The following is a 16,546-nucleotide window of genomic DNA, read 5'->3' on the forward strand; positions in this document are numbered from 1 at the left end:
ACAAATTCGAGAACAGGTAGAGAAATCCATTCCCATTCATCTTTAAGTCAATAAATCTGTGGTGGCTTCTCCAATTGAATATTTCCCATTTGTCCCAAATGTAATCTGTCTAAATGCAGCTAATTAAATTCACCTCTAAGTATGCCCTTCATGTTATATTCTTTCTTTCTGTGAATGCCATCATTATACAACTGGCTGGCTGCCCAAGTCAAAATCCTTGGTGATGTTGTTGAATGTTGTCTCTAATTCACAAAAACGCTGTCCAATCAAAGGGTCCTGCCACTAATATTTGTTTCTTATACAATCCTTCTTTTCTAAATTTCTTGCAAAACACATACTCCTTTCTGAGAAATTTTAAAGTTTCCCACCCATTTTTCTTAAGCCTCTAAAATTCATCCTCCAACCTTCTGCTTAAAATATGATCATATTTATCAGTAGTCAAAACTAATAACCTCCAAAATATTTACTATTACACACACAGCACAATTCTATAAATTTGTACCAAAACAAAAGTATTTTCCCAAACTGTCCTTCCAAGAGAGAAAGAAAATAACATCTAACCTCTAAGCCTTTCTTTCAGCAATCTTTCTAGCTTCATCTTAAAGTTCTCTCCTCACACACATGCACACTTTGGCCCATACCTCAGAGCATACCCTCAATGTGTCATATTCATCTTTATAAATTGTTTCTTGAGTTTCTCTAACTTTGAACTATTTTTTCTGCTTCCCTAATATTTCCTTAAACTTAATACTGAATTCAAAGACCCTCTCCTTTTCTAAGGATGCCTCAGTGCTCCTTGGTGATGAAATATTCTCTTCTGTTTCACTCACAAAGTAATATTTTGCATTCCATATTGTTCTATATGACTCTACTAGACATCTAGATTTTACCCTTCATATTCATGAACCACACATCACTTTCAATGTGCCAAGCTAACCCACATACATAACACATAATAGTCTTTAATTAAAATGAACAGATTTAAGAATTTATTATAAAGTTTGTTAATTATTTCCTTATTCATGAATAATTAGGTATAAAGAAAATTTAATTCTTTTTGTGGTTAGACTCATTTCATTCTAAATTAGACATGAGAGAAATGTTATTAGTAGAAATTAATTTTCATTTTATCTTGATATTCATTTCTTTGTCCTTGCCTAATGCTTTCTCTGAATTTTCTTTGAATATAAAAAAATACATTTCAGAAAACATGCATTTTCAGTTTCTACGATTGGTGGGATTATTTTTTTTTAATTCTCAGCTAAAATGATTATGCATCTGTACTACCAGTGTATAATATTATTTTGTCTAATCTGGCTAGATGCCTATATATATGTATAGGATTAATAACTTAAGACAAGTGTCTTTGTTTTCTGTATCACTGGACTCATCATGTCCTCTGTATTTTCTAATGCTGCTATAAAAAATGTCTTCATATTTAGCAGCTTGGACTTTGCAAATTGTTATATATATATATATATATATATATATATATATATATATATATATATATATATATATTAATTCTAAGAAAGGTATCCCCTATCTGATGTTTTAACTACCACTTACTCCTTATTATTAATACCAAAATTAATTGTCATTGACACTGATGACCTTTAAGTTCTTTCTGTAGGAAGGAAAAATTTGTCCTGCCAATAATGTCCAAAGTATTTTTCTCATATGAGAAAGAAACTTTATTTCTTTCCAAATCTACCAGAGTAATCATGCATGATATGAAAGCAAATCATGAAACTTAACACATAGCTGATGATATTTCCTCAAAAAATAATATGTATGGCAGACAAAAATTCTTCCCTACCTCTTTGTACCACTGATATCTGCCTTTTTCTCCTGATTTATTCTCTATTTACTTTATAACAATTTTTGGTGATAGAATCACATTGAGATGATCTTTCAGCTCACCAAACAGCTTAACATTTAATAAATATATTTGTTATAAGTACTATTTTTATTATTTTAAATATTATTAAGTCAGAGACATTTTATAAAAATGATGGGTGTGTCATATAAAAATGCATGTAAGGGGACTGGGGTTGTGGCTCAGCTGTAGAGTGCTCACCTAGAACATGAGGCCCTGGGTTTGATCCTTAGCACCACATAAAAATAAATAAATAAAGGTATTGTATCCAACTACAACTAAATAAATAAATAAATATTTTTAAAATGCATATAAGTTTTGGTGTTGTAGCTCAGTGGTATAGTGCTTGCCTTGCACATTTGTGGAACTGGGTTCAATCCTCAGCCCTACATAAAGCTAAATCAATAATATAAAGGTAGGGTGTCCATCTACAACTAAAAACAGTTTTAAAAATGCATATAAGTGATATGTGGAGTTGTCACATGACAATTTATGACTGTTTTACTTGTTTATATCTACTCTATTGTTTTCTATAAGTATGATATTAAGAACATCATCCAGATGATATACATCAGAAATGGTGCAGTTGAGATTATTTTAGCTAAGGACAAACAAAAAAATTAGCATTATTTTAGAATAGATTTATTTTAGCACTTTTATGAGTACCATAAAATAATGTTCACACTTATATCAAAGAATTTTCAAATAATTTATGAGGAAAAAAATGCATTTATGATTGGAATATGTTAAATGCATTTTTATTTTGGAATATGTTTTGTTAGATTGCACCAAAGTCTATGGTAGTTACAGAATTGAAAATAGTATTATATTAAAATATCAATTTAGGGAGTCTTTGGAAAATTAATTGAAGCTTTATTTCCCTTTTAATTTGTATAATTCTTTATATAAAATCCCTTATAAGTCTCTTACATAGAAGGCAAACCAATAGTAATACACTTATCAAATGAAATTATCTTTGCTGCTATTTTATGTGAATAGTAAATCATTTATTGCAATTCTTTTAACATATACATTTAATGATCTTTAACCTGTGTAAATTCAAGTTGTCCTAGTTGCTGTTACCAGAACATATTTCCATTCATTAATTCTTCCTTCTACTACTTTTTTAAAAAATAACAGTACAGAAAAAAAAAAAAACATTAACAAAGAAAAGTATTATCCTACAATCAAAATTTTCTCTAAAATGTATAGTATCCAATAAAATAACCTTTCATTTCACCAAAAATTGATATGCAAACTGGAAAGAAATAAAATTTGTCTCTATTTATTAGGCAAACATAATTTTTAAACAGATCTCAGAGAAAATTTAATCTTTGGTATAGAAAAATTAGCTAGATATATTGATAGATAAAAAGCATGCCTGGTCCAAAAAATAGGTAAGCAGAAGGAAAGGAAAATTAGTGAATCAGTAGTTTAAGAAAGAGAAAATATGCTCATCCAGGGCTAAACAAATAGAACTGGGATGCCCTATAGCAACAGGAAATTGCAAAGCAAAGTGAGAAATAAAGTAACATGTACAAGTGGTGGAGAATCAGGGGAGTGATTTTGAGTTTCTTCATGTAGAGTCTACATTTTATGTACTGAGTTTGAAAAATATATCAAATGAACTGTGGATTTACATTAGTACAAGTATGTTAGTGGTACCTTGGTGAGTGTTTATGAAGACTTTCTCAACACTAACATTTTTATAACTTTCTGAGTTGTATGAAAGAATCTTATATATTTAAAGTCCCTGGCAGAAAGAATGCATAATCTTACTGAGATGACAGTTTTTAACACAGAAACAGAAATATTGAAAGGAGCATATACATGGTCAAATTCTAAATTATGCATCTCAGATTAGAGAATTATAACTTCAATATGAGAATTGGAAAAGCTCTGAACAGCTTTTGCAGTTTCAATGTTGGAAACAGACATAAAGGAAAAAGACATCACAGGTAGAATGAATAACTTAAGACATGTGTCTTTGTTTTCTGTATCACTGGACTTATCATGTCCTCGGTATTTTCTAATGCTGCTATAAAAAATATCTTTATATTTAGCAGCTTGGACTTTGCAAATTGTTTTAATTTCCATCAATCATTCTAAGTGTGTTTTCTGCTTCATCTGTTTCATATCTGTAAAGGCCTAAGTCAGTGCATTGGACTGCCTAAAATGGCTTCTAGAAGCTCTGAGAGAAAATGAACAACTCCAAGTACTTTAAGAAGATTCTTGACTGAATTCAGTCATTTGGTTATACATCTGATATCCCCATTGGTTGGTGACTGCTGCCCAGAAATTGTCTCAGCAATTGAGTATCTCCTGCATTCCTTGGCTATGGCTCAGTTCACCTTCCAAACCATCAATTGTAGATCAAGTTATCACACTTGAATCTAACTCTCATCCTTGTACCAGCCTGATAACACTCTTATCTTAATGGTATAAGATGACTATATTAGGTCCAACTAAATAATCCAGGATAACCTCTCAATTTTAATCTACATAATCTTTACTACTTGTACAAAGTCCCCTTTGCCAATGACCTAACTTAACCTATGCATAGGTAACAAGGATTAGGGCATGGACATCTTAGGAAACCTATCATTATCATTTGAGAAAGTGTTGCTGGGGCTATCAGTATCTTCACCAGTTTGCCTGAGGTGATTTTCTATGTGCCAGAATCTGTTAACCTGGTGTGTAATGTGGCCAAGAGAGTCAAGAATGAGCACTCCAGAGCAGCAGTCCTTAAAACTTGACAAAAGAAGTTGGTGTCCAAAAACAGCAACCTTGTACCTGAGGCTGAAACATCTAACATCTGTTTTATATGGTTTCCCAGAGTTCTCCAGCAAAAGCTCCAGTTATCAGTAGAGATACCTTGCTTGAAAGTGCATTTTTTCTTGCCTGTCTTTTTATTTCACATCCCTATTCCTTACATGTTTCCTAGGAAACAACTGTTTCCTGTTTTATTGTTCAGGATGTTCTTTAACATACAAAATAGTAACTAAATATAGCAACATATTTTAATAATTTAGAAAGATCTCCTCATTCTCATCTCTTTAGTATACTTTTAACACCTCTGTGAAATGGAAAAGTTAGCATAGCCATTTTATAAATAAATAAATTTGGACTGCAGAGGTTCAGTGGCAAAGGAAGGTCTGATTATAAATGATGTATGAGAATCCTTATTCAGACCTGTTGACATAAAATCTTGTGCTTTTTCTCCAACACCATGTACATTGAGGTAGGCATTGTAAATATTTCCAGTTTTAACATGTTTCTCACATGAAAATGTCTATACAAAGGCTTATATAATGTGGTTAGGGTTTCATTTTCTTAGTAAGGAACATAATCAGGTTTATAAATCATGCATTCTTAATCCTGATAGTCTTCTTTCTCTTATATTAAAGACAATGATTTTTAAATAGACTGAGGTCAATTTGTTGAAGGTCCTGAGTATCAGCCAAAAGGGTTTGAAAGTATTCCCTTTGGTAATTAATGCTTCCATTCCATGGGAGGCCTTTGGAAAGTAAAATAATAAAATGGTTATTTTATATCAAGATTACTTTATTACTTTTGGCCAACCTTTTGGCAAATAGTGCTTTAATACAATTATTTTGCCTAAGGCATGCAAGATAATTTTGGAGGAATATGAAATTGTATGCAGAACATCTAATAGAGAATTCATTTTTGTAATCCATGCATTGAGTGATAAGGAACTGAAATAAGATAATGGCAGGAACCACAAATGGGTAAATATCAGAGACAGTTATGGAAAAATTGGTAGAAGGAAAAGATGGATTATATGAAAGACTAAACCATGTTATCCTGCCAGTATATCTATTATTTTATCTTTAAAATATGGACACTAATTTGTTTCCATATGAAGATGACAATGATGTGCGTGTTTGTATTTGTAATCTATGATAAAAAACAAGAATGAGATTCTACTCAAGTAATGGAAACCACTTACTGTCCCATCACCCAGTGATGTTTCTTCCATGTATAGGCCAAGGGGTACATTTGACAAAGAGAAGAGCATTATAAGTAAGTCTTTATTCAAAAAGTTTGTCTTTGATAATTCATATAATAAAATACTTATATGTATTAGTTACACATCTAGACCAAGAAAAGAAAATGCAAAGTTGTATGTTGTTATGGTTGTATATGAGGTATCCCCCAATAGCAGGAGTATTTGGAGATAAAATAATGGGATTGTGAGAGCTGTAACACAATCCTAGTTTGAATGGATGACTGGGTGATAACTGTAAGCAGGAGGATGTGGGTAGAGAGAGGGTCATTGGGGAAATGGCCTGGTCAGGTGCATCTTCTCTGTGGCTACCTGCTACTTCCTGGCCACCATGAGGTAAGATGCTCTCCTCCTCTGAGTCCTTCCTTCATGACCTTTGGCCTGCCTTAGGCCTAGAGCAAAAGCGTTGGCAGTCTTATGGACTAAGACCTCTGATATTGTAAGTCCTAAATAAACTTTTCCTTCTCTAAGTTGTTCTTGTTAAGTGTTTTGATCACAGGTTCGGAGGTGACTAAAATATATGGTACAGCCTGGTGCCCTGGTACAAGCCTGTAATTCCAGTGACTCCTTAGGCTGAGACAGGAGGTTCACAAGTCCTAGACCAGCTTTAGCAGTTTAGCAAGGCCCTAAGCAACTTAGTGAGACCCTACCTCAAAAAAATAACAATAAAAAGGCTGGGGATATAGCTTAGTGATAAAGCACCTGTGGGTTCAATCTTCAGTACAAAACAAACAAACAAAAGCTATACAGTATAATCTAATATCCTATTGAGTCTTGAAGATCCACACAGTGCCAGATTCTTGAGTCTGGATGAAAGAACAGTTAATATCCTTTGTTTTGTATAAAGTATGTAAGTATACATTTGGAGCTGTGTGTGTGTGTGTACGTGTGTAAGATATATATATATATCTATATATATATATAGATATATATATATATATATCTTACACACATATATATATATATATATATATATATATATATATATTTCTGCATGTGGATATAGATATTAAAATATCACTCATTATATCTTATCGTAAATATTATGCTTATATTTACATAATCAAAGAAAGGAAATAACCTGTTAAATTCACCTGCAATGCATTATCATAGGTATTCTGGATGCTGTAATAGAATTCTATAGGATATCTCAGTCTCCTTTTTACCTATCTCTCTTTCCTCCTTTCATAGTCCACTATCAATTTATAGCAGCTAGAGAGAATTTTAAAATAAAATTAACTTGCTTCACATAATTTTTCAATTTAAAATACTCTAATGGCCACCCTTTACAATACAATGAATTGCAAATTCTTATGTTGGTGAAAGACTTTTCCTCATGCTCTGACGTGAACCCACATGTCTGACTTTGTCTGCCACTCTTTCATCAAGTGTTAGCAACATTGGCATTTTTCTGTCCCTTTTGAGGTTGTTTCACCAATTTTTACTTTTAAAAAATTCATATTACTTTCAATCGGCAATCATAATTACATTACAATTATGGAGTAGAATATATTGGCTTAAACCACTCTTTCTTAAGGGCTCTGCATGACTTCTTCTGATAATTCCAATCTGAAAATCACAATACTTCTTCAGCAAGGCCATCCTTCACCACTTGATATATTGTACATTTGCATAACATTTACACACACACACACACACATGAATGCATATATTTATATGCATGCAAGAAAGTCCAGTATTGTTTCATTTGTTGCTGTTCGTTTCTTTTCATTATTAGGATGTAATTAGGACCACACCATACTGTGGTCCTAATATTTCCAAGAAAATAGGAAGCATTCAATAAATAACTGTCAAATTAGTTGATTGGTTGATTACTTGCAAGCACTAAATAATAAATGTCCTTTAAAAATGCAAATTTTGCAATAAACCCCTGAGTCCATATTTTAATATTTGCAGAATTCAAGAATAGATTATATCTAATATTTATATGATCATCAATACAAGCTGGCATTCTAAAGTTTATGGGATAATCAGCTCAATGACAAATTCTGTGTTTTTACCATAATTCTTAGACTGTGGACCTGGTATAATTATTACAGAAATTTAGAATTATTCATGTTTGTATATATTTTGTAACATATATTTATAGATATGAGAAAATAGAATAAATATTAAAATATTAATATTTATATTAAGCAATGTATTTTTCAAATTATTGTAAATTTATATAAGAAAATAATGAAGGAAAGAGACAAAGGAAAGTAGAGAGAGAAGAGAAAGAGCAGAGAGGTAGAGGAAGAGAAAAGGGAGAGGGAAAGACAGAGGAGGGGAATAGGATCTTTAAATACAAAACAAGAGTATTCTAACCTACCTTTCTTGCTTTTAAAGAAAACAACCACTGATTTAAAGGCATCATTAATTAGTATAGTTTAGTCAATTTCAGCACAAATTTATTCTGGAATAGTACTGTTAAGATCTATTAAAAGATAAATGTGAAATTAACACAAAAAGTTCTTGTTTTATTGGAACTGAGTAACTGAAATGAATTGTGATAGCAGTCGCTTGGGTTAGAGTGGCCCACAAATGGTGTTGTAAAAAGGTCAGTTCAGTTGTCCGCCTATTACCAGTATTACTTGCTAGGCTGTCTAGATCTGGTCTGAGCCTTAGAATATGATGCAGCTCTTTTGTTTTCTCTACAAACATCTGGCACATGTTGGAAGATAACACATCATATGTTGTCATGTTATGAGCACCTTATAAAATTATTTTAGATTTTCTAAAATGTCTATTAACATTATGCATGCATTTATATGTAAGAAACCCAAAGAAAAACACTCTGCTAAATGGTTAAAATACATAACAGATTTGTTGGTAATTTATGTGATGAATTAATATTCTAGATTGTTTTAAAGATATAATTACTTATTTCCAGATTCTACAATCTGACTATAACTAATAGCAAAATTTATATTGTTTATTTTTATTTTTTCTACATTTACACATCAAATTAAAGAATAGAATATGTGGAAATGAACATAAAGGAGCCCATTGTTGATATTTTGTTTAAATTATATTTTTCTGAAAATTGTTTTTCATAAAACTAATTTCATGTTTTGTCTCCATTATTGTTTCAATACCAGTTTTAAAATATCATCTGAGAACATGTTTATTAAGAGCATTCATACATTTAATGTCTGGGAATATTTATGAAATAACTTTATTCTGAAATTTTTTATATGAATATAAAGTAGTTAGGTTTCAAATTCATTTATAAATTAATAAGCTAATTCATACACTGAATTAAAAGGATAATAGAGCACTTGCCTGTCCAGTGCATGCATAGGAAATGTTGCAGTAACGTGATGAAAAGAGATTGTCCATCTGGTCACTTTCTCCACCCTGTAGGACCAAGAAGCATGAGCATTCAATAAACCAAACTATGAGATGGCTATGGTGGCATAATGTCGATATAAAATAAACACATCATAGATTTTATGATTTGCAGAAACACTGCTTTTATCAGGGAACCCTTTCTAGAATTTCTGAAGTTAAGATGAGACCTGCAATCAGATATTTAGAGAAGTAGAACTGGCACTGAGGACAGTATAGGACAAGACCTAAAAGGCAAAGATAGTATCAGAGGATTAAGAAAACAGGCATTCTGAATGGTTAAGAATAAATATTCAGAAGTGGACAGGAAAGGGAAATCATAAAGCAAGTGAAGAACATAGAGGGACAGCTTAAATAGGATTTAGTCATTTTGGTTAAGTTGTCTGGATTTTATCTCAAATTTAATGGCAAAATCATTGAAAAGAGTATTCAATGAATACTAACTCATTGTGATAGGAATCATTTGGGTTGCAGTGCCACATAAATAGAAGTATTGAAAAAAAATTCATGTATATTCTATTTTCTGGATGGATCACTGGGAGTAGGGGAAATAAGCCCCAGAGCCTTGGCTTGAAAGCATCCACTACAGAATTTAGGTGTTGAAACCAACCGAGTGGCTCATGTGACAGTATTAAGACTTGGGGCTTTTAAGAAGTAATTAAGCCATGTCAGTCCTCTCTCTGGTTAATAAAATTAAGACATTTATGAAAAAGATTTCACAGAGCATTCAGCTTTCCTGCCTGTCTGCCTTCTGTCATGGGAGGTCAGATTTCTTCCCTCTGAAAGGAAGATGCAATGAGTCACTATTTTGAAAGCAGAGAGCCCTCACAAAACAATTAAACCTGCTGGTACCTTACTCTTGAACTTCCAGTCTCCCTAATTGTGACAAATTTCTATCCTTTATAAATTACCAATCTGTGTTTTGTTATAGTAGCATAATGAACTGAGACACACTGTGACCTATAGAAAAGTACTATAGGTGCTCAGTCAGGAGATGATAGTGATGTAGGGGTACAGATGAGGAAGTCAAAGACAATAACCATCTCTTACCACTAAAAGATAGACCATAAATCTTGCTTAGAATCTGAGATGAGGAATAAGTTCAAAATGGCATAAAATTAAGAGTTCAGATAATATAATATTTTCAAAGGTAATCTGAATGTATTTCAATTATCTATGTTAAAAGTGCAGGGTAATTTCCTTCAAGGTAGTAATTTTTAAGTTTGGACCGTTAATAGCATCAGCATCATCTGAGTACTTCATAGAAATAAAAATTCTTGGACCTGAGCCCAGTCCCACTAATTCAGGACACTCTGAGATTGACGATTTGTGATCTGTTTTGGACAAACTCTACATGATATTCCAATATATGCTAAACTTTGAAATGATTGCTATATTCAAACCTGCATTTCCTGTTCTGTTTGATAGTTTTAAAAATTCACTTCATTCTTAATAGATACTTTAAAAAAAAACATATCAAAATCCCTATTCACAAAGTGAAAAATTTTCAAGAAAATAAAAAAAGGACATAGGATATGGTATGCAAATTATCTGAGACAAAGATCACAGGAGCACAAACACTTGATAGTATATATGATGCTTTATAAATTAACTAAAATATCTGATAATAAATAGATGCTAAAGAAATTGATATCTGAATAGATTTCAAGGAGTAATATCCTCAGGCAAACAATCTATTTATATTTATATTAGTTTCCTAGGACTTCCACAGCAAAGTAACAAAACTTGTTGGCCTGAAACACCAGAAATTTAATTTATACTCTCATAGTTCTTGAGCTTGAAGTCTAAAATAAGATGCTAGCAGGGTTTGCTCTTGCCAGAAGCTCCATGGGAGAAACGGCTGAAGCTTCTCACAGTTCGTATTTTGTCATTGGAATCACTAGTGGTAATAGTAAGAAGTGCTATAGTCATTTCCACCCCTGGGGTCTAGTGAATCCAGGCAATGGGAAAAACAACCATATTGGATGCTGATTTACAATACATACAACATCTTCAAGAAGTCCTGCAAAATATTGCCATTTTGTACTATATGGGCACTGTAATTGTGTCTCCAAAAACCTATTCCACTCTTCTATCAAAACAGTTGTTTCAAGATAATGGAAAACCTGGTGAGACCAGTGAACTCCATGAACATGAGCACCCTGTCTGTTTCATTTGCAATGAGTGAGTTTTCCTAACAGAAACAATGTGGTGTGGGATATCATGATAGAGCACAAGACATTTAATAAGACTGTGGATGGTCATTTTTCCAGAAAGCTTGTTTACAAGAGAAAATTGTATACAAGAAGAAATTTCAAATCCAGAGTATTATTCCAGTACAAACCAAACACTGTCTTTTTCCTGATAGAAGTGGTGTATTGTGGTTTGAAATCTAGAATGTCTCTCAAAAGCTCATGTGTTGAAAGCATAATCCCCAATGCAATGAGGTTCAGAGGTGGGAATTTTCGGGCTCTGACATCATTAGGGAATTAATCTGCCAAATGGATTAATTCATTGATAGCTGGATGGACTATACTAGGATGTGGGACTACTTGGAAAAAAGTAGATTTCTGGGGATGGTTGCCTGAAATGCTTTATCTGGTCCCCAGACCCTGACCCTTCTCCTTATTCTCTCTGCTTTCTGTCTGCCATGAGTTGAAAGATTTCTTTGCCCTGCCCTTCTACCATAATTTTTCTAAGTGTCAATCATTATGGACTGAATTCTCTGAAACCATGAACCAACATAAGTCTTTCTTTCTGTAAGTTGCTCTTGTCATATATTTTGGTCACAGTCACAAAGAACTAACACATGATTCAAAATAACAATTTATTACTGGGTAGCTCACTGGTCACTTAGGGAAATGGTACCACATCAGGAACTCTGGGGCTTTCTATTCCTGGAAGATTTGGTACTCATTCATGGCTCTATCCATGCCTATTATAAAAGTCCATGTCGTAGAATCCATGCATGACCACAGACCCTGCTGCTATCACCACTTTGTCCATGAGTCCATTTGGCAATAATAGGAGATTCAAAAGAGAGACACCACAGAACAATGTATACTATCTACTAAGTTACTGAAAACTGGACATGTAAATCCCTAAGTCTTCTTATCACCAATTTTTCAATCATGTTTCCTTCCAAGGCCCTGACTATGCAGCTAAACCACATGGATAAAATTCATGAATTAGTATATAATTGTAAATCTGGTTATTTCTACTTCATAAAAGAAATGAACTGTATAAACTTCTTGGAGTTTGGCTCACTGGGAGTTTTTCCCCTCATGATAATTCTTCAAGGATTTCTCGGAAAGTGCATGCTGCAGCTCTTCACTTTCAGGTGGTTTCTTTATATGGAGCAAAATAATCTATAAACCAGGCCAGATCTATCTCTTCACAGCAAACTGTATACCAGTTGACATCAGAAGTATTCATTTGCCCAAATGATAAAATTAATTGAACAGAAGGTACATTTGAATTCATCACTTTATTAGGTTTAAAATATTCCATACTCATTCTCCAAAATTCATTGTTTTCCACACAAGCTAAATAAGCAAGGTGAAGGATGGTGGCACTAATCTCTATAGACCTTCCAGCAATATGATATTGCTTTTGGTTGGTTAGTGTTCCTCTTTAGAGACAGTTCTAGTGATTTAACTTTTTTACCACAATAGACTTTGCTGCACAAGTCAAGGAACCAATGCAGAAAAATATCTGAATATATCCACTCCAATTATGCATTGTATAACTCTAGGGAATATCACAGGATGACTTCAGGAACTCACTTTGCCTAAAGTCTAGAATGGTTTAAATAATAGTTCATGTTCATATGATCTTGAATCTTTCTGGGGGCATGAAGAAATCAGGTAAAATTATATGTTCTATAGTACATACCAATTTTTATTATGTTCAAATGCAAATTAAACATTCTTCTGAATGAATGTTAAGCCTATGAACACAGAAATAGTGATGGATGAAATTTTTGAAGCACTGATGAAACACTGCAATTTTAATAGATGTTCTTAAAATATTGTAGTATTTTTCTTTTTAGATTTATACACTCACCATGAAAATATTATATCAAGAAGTAGGTGCATTGTTATAGTACAATTATATATATTTTTTAAAAAGTATATTGTTTCTGTTCAAATCATCACAGTAATTCACTATTTGTCAGAGGGAAACCAGCAAGTAGAATAAATCATAATTAAATGGAAATAAGCAATATTGTAGAAAATTTACTTCACCAAAAAAACCGATGTGTACAATTAACAATATTAAATACATAGTGATTACAGTTGGATTGTATTATGAGACACTATGCTTTTTATGTACTATTGTGTTACATATGAATCTATGAGTTGTCTTTTTATCTCCAATCTCCTTATCTGGTTTAAGGATTAAGAAAGTAGGTCTTTCCTTCTTTACCTTTTCATTTCTTTTTCTCTCTCCTTCTCCCTTCCTTCCCACCCTTCCTGAATCTTTGCTTTTCCTTTTTAACTTTATTGTTTTGCTCTCAGTATATAGAACATGGTACGTAACCTGTTCCTTGATAAATCTTTGTTAGTAATAAATGGCCTAGATTATTCCTGAAGCTTTACTGGTTTTAATATTTTTTAACTGAAAATGTAATAATAAATATTTCAACAAAACAGGGGCACTTGTAGAAGTCATCAGACAAGGTGGCAAATAGCTTTTAGCTGTTGTAGCTTTGTTTTGAAAGGAACCAACGATTTGGACTGTGTTCCACTGAATGCTGAATCAATCAGCATATTGCAGGCCATTAGGCCAGGTTGACATTTCCTTCATTGGGTATTAAACTTTGTGTGTTTTTACTGGCTATATGCCTTCAGTGTTGGAAGGCATTTCTTTAGATACTGCTATAATTTTTTAACATATCTTCAAAATATGCTCTATAACATGACATTATATCATTCATCTGACAAATAAAACAAGTAAACATCAAATGCTAAGTAGTATTCAAATATGTATCATGAAGCTGTTCACTAGAAATTTCATAGATTATCTTAAACAATCAAGATATTTTGACCATGAAGTGAGAATTGCAGGTTATTTATAATTCTAAAAATGCTATTTAGATGTAAAGTGTAAGAAAAGGAAATTCCTGATCACTTCAATATTCTATCTTTTTCTGTGTCATGAAGTATACTTTGCATTTCTTGTTTTAGAAACTCAGGAATCCAATTCTACTAAAAATTTAATATATTTATTTTTTTTTACTTCATTTTAGTTTTTATATCAAACACACCAGAAAGACTCAGTGATTATGAAGTGGTCACATTCATTTTCTTTTATTTTTTTTCCCTTTTTCTTTTTTTAAATTGAAGATCAGGCTATAATGTTGTATTCAGTCAAATGTTTTTCTGTGACTAAGGCAAACATTTTAGCATTTTAGGACAGCTCACTACTTGCTGTGTATAGACAGAAGACTGAAAACTCTAAACCTCTTTATCGTTTAAATCATGGTGCACAATGGAACACTTAAGTAAGCAAAAATCTCTTTTCTGACTATCATCGAATTTAGGAAAAAGAGAAAAATGTCTAAGCACATAAGAACTATTCCTATGCCAAGGACTAATATATACTAAGTCAGTGTTTTTATCCAAATGCAAATTAAACAATTTCTGGCATGCATATAATAATAACTGCTTTTCCACATCAGATGCATTAATATTATATGAAGTCCAACTATCACTTGATGGAGGAATTTTGCCAACAGCTTACTCTGCTTTATCTCTGAGAATAATATTTTCATTAATATTACATATGATTTTACTAACTCCTTAGAAGTAGTTTGACTTGGATATGTTTTTGCTACAAGAGGGACAACTTTGAATGATGTTTCTGTTCTGGGGCTTACTCTTGCCTTTGGCGACAAAACTAATCAATTTTGTATGGGTGAACATTATTTTGTTTTTATTTTGGAAAAATGCACTATATTCTGTAGCATACTCTTTGTTTCACTTGAAAGGAAACTCACATCTTTGATTGTCATGATGTTATTTGAAGATTCATAAAAGACAACCCAGTGGATAATTGAGTAGTGTAAGTCCAATAAATTTAATGTTGGGTATTCATCACACTTCCAATACTCACTTTTGTTGCTATTTGGCTGCTTGTTCAAGCACAACACTTCTCCAGATACCTTTCTCTTACTACTAACAATAAAACATTCTCTACTGTGGCTTAGTTTACTCCTTCATTTGATAATATAACATTTAATTGTATTAAAATTTTTTCATCATTTACCCTTTTAAAAAAATTTATAGAATGTTGATCTTAAGGAACAGAAAATAAAATGGAAAATTAAAAAAAACAAAAACTTAAACCTAGAATAAGTAGAAACACATGCAATCCAAAGTACAAAATAAAGCAAAACCCCAAAAACATGCTTACAAGCAAACTAATCATATTGTGTATGAGTAAGTTTACATTCATGTGTAATAAGGGAATTGTGGCATTTTAATAAAAGACATAATTCAAGATATATTTTAAATTTATGAAATGTTTATTAATAAAATTATTCAATTGCCTTTTTGTCTTTTGAAACAAACACTATGAGATTTATTCTATAGACAGAGCAACAACAAGTTGTTGGTTCTTAGACAAAAGTTTTCAGTGGCTGCCCTTCTCATGAATACTTTGTTCTTAATAGATTGGTGCAATTTAATAAGCTAAAGATATCTGGTGGGTCACATTTATACTAAGCATTGCATGTTAATCTTGCAGTGCGAGGGTAAATAGATGTGTCTAGCAATTAAACACGGTGATATAATTACTTATCTTTATTTCCATGCCCTTTTAAAACCTATCAAATTGATTGTAAATGGATAAAAAAGAGGTTATATTTATAAAGAAAAACAGTATAGGAGAGAATGCAATGTCAATTAGAGTTTGGATTCTAGAATATAAATGAGGAGAAGATACAAATTAAGGTGTTCTATAAACTGATATAAATGCTAACAGTTAGAAAAGTAAGACGCACAGGAAGGCTTGGGGGTAGAGATAAATTGAATATCCAAAAGGGGAAATATACTTGAAACTAAAAAGAAATTAGTTAAAAATCTATACAAAAAGTAATTAAGCTATAAGATATCCTTCTTCCTGCCAAATAGAAAATTTCCCCTTTATCTCTAAGTTTCTAAAATGGTTGAGACTCTGGAGTTGGAGATAGCAAACATGACTGTGGGCAAGAACACAACAATAGAGAAACACCTCAGTCACCCATGTTCTTTCATTAAACCCATGGATTATTGGATGATTAGTAA

This window comes from Marmota monax, unplaced genomic scaffold (assembly GCF_021218885.2).
Source record: "Marmota monax isolate L192 unplaced genomic scaffold, Marmota_monax_Labrador192_F-V1.1 WCK01_AAM20220418_F8-fsc00003, whole genome shotgun sequence".
In the NCBI taxonomy this organism is placed as follows: Eukaryota; Metazoa; Chordata; class Mammalia; order Rodentia; family Sciuridae; genus Marmota; species Marmota monax.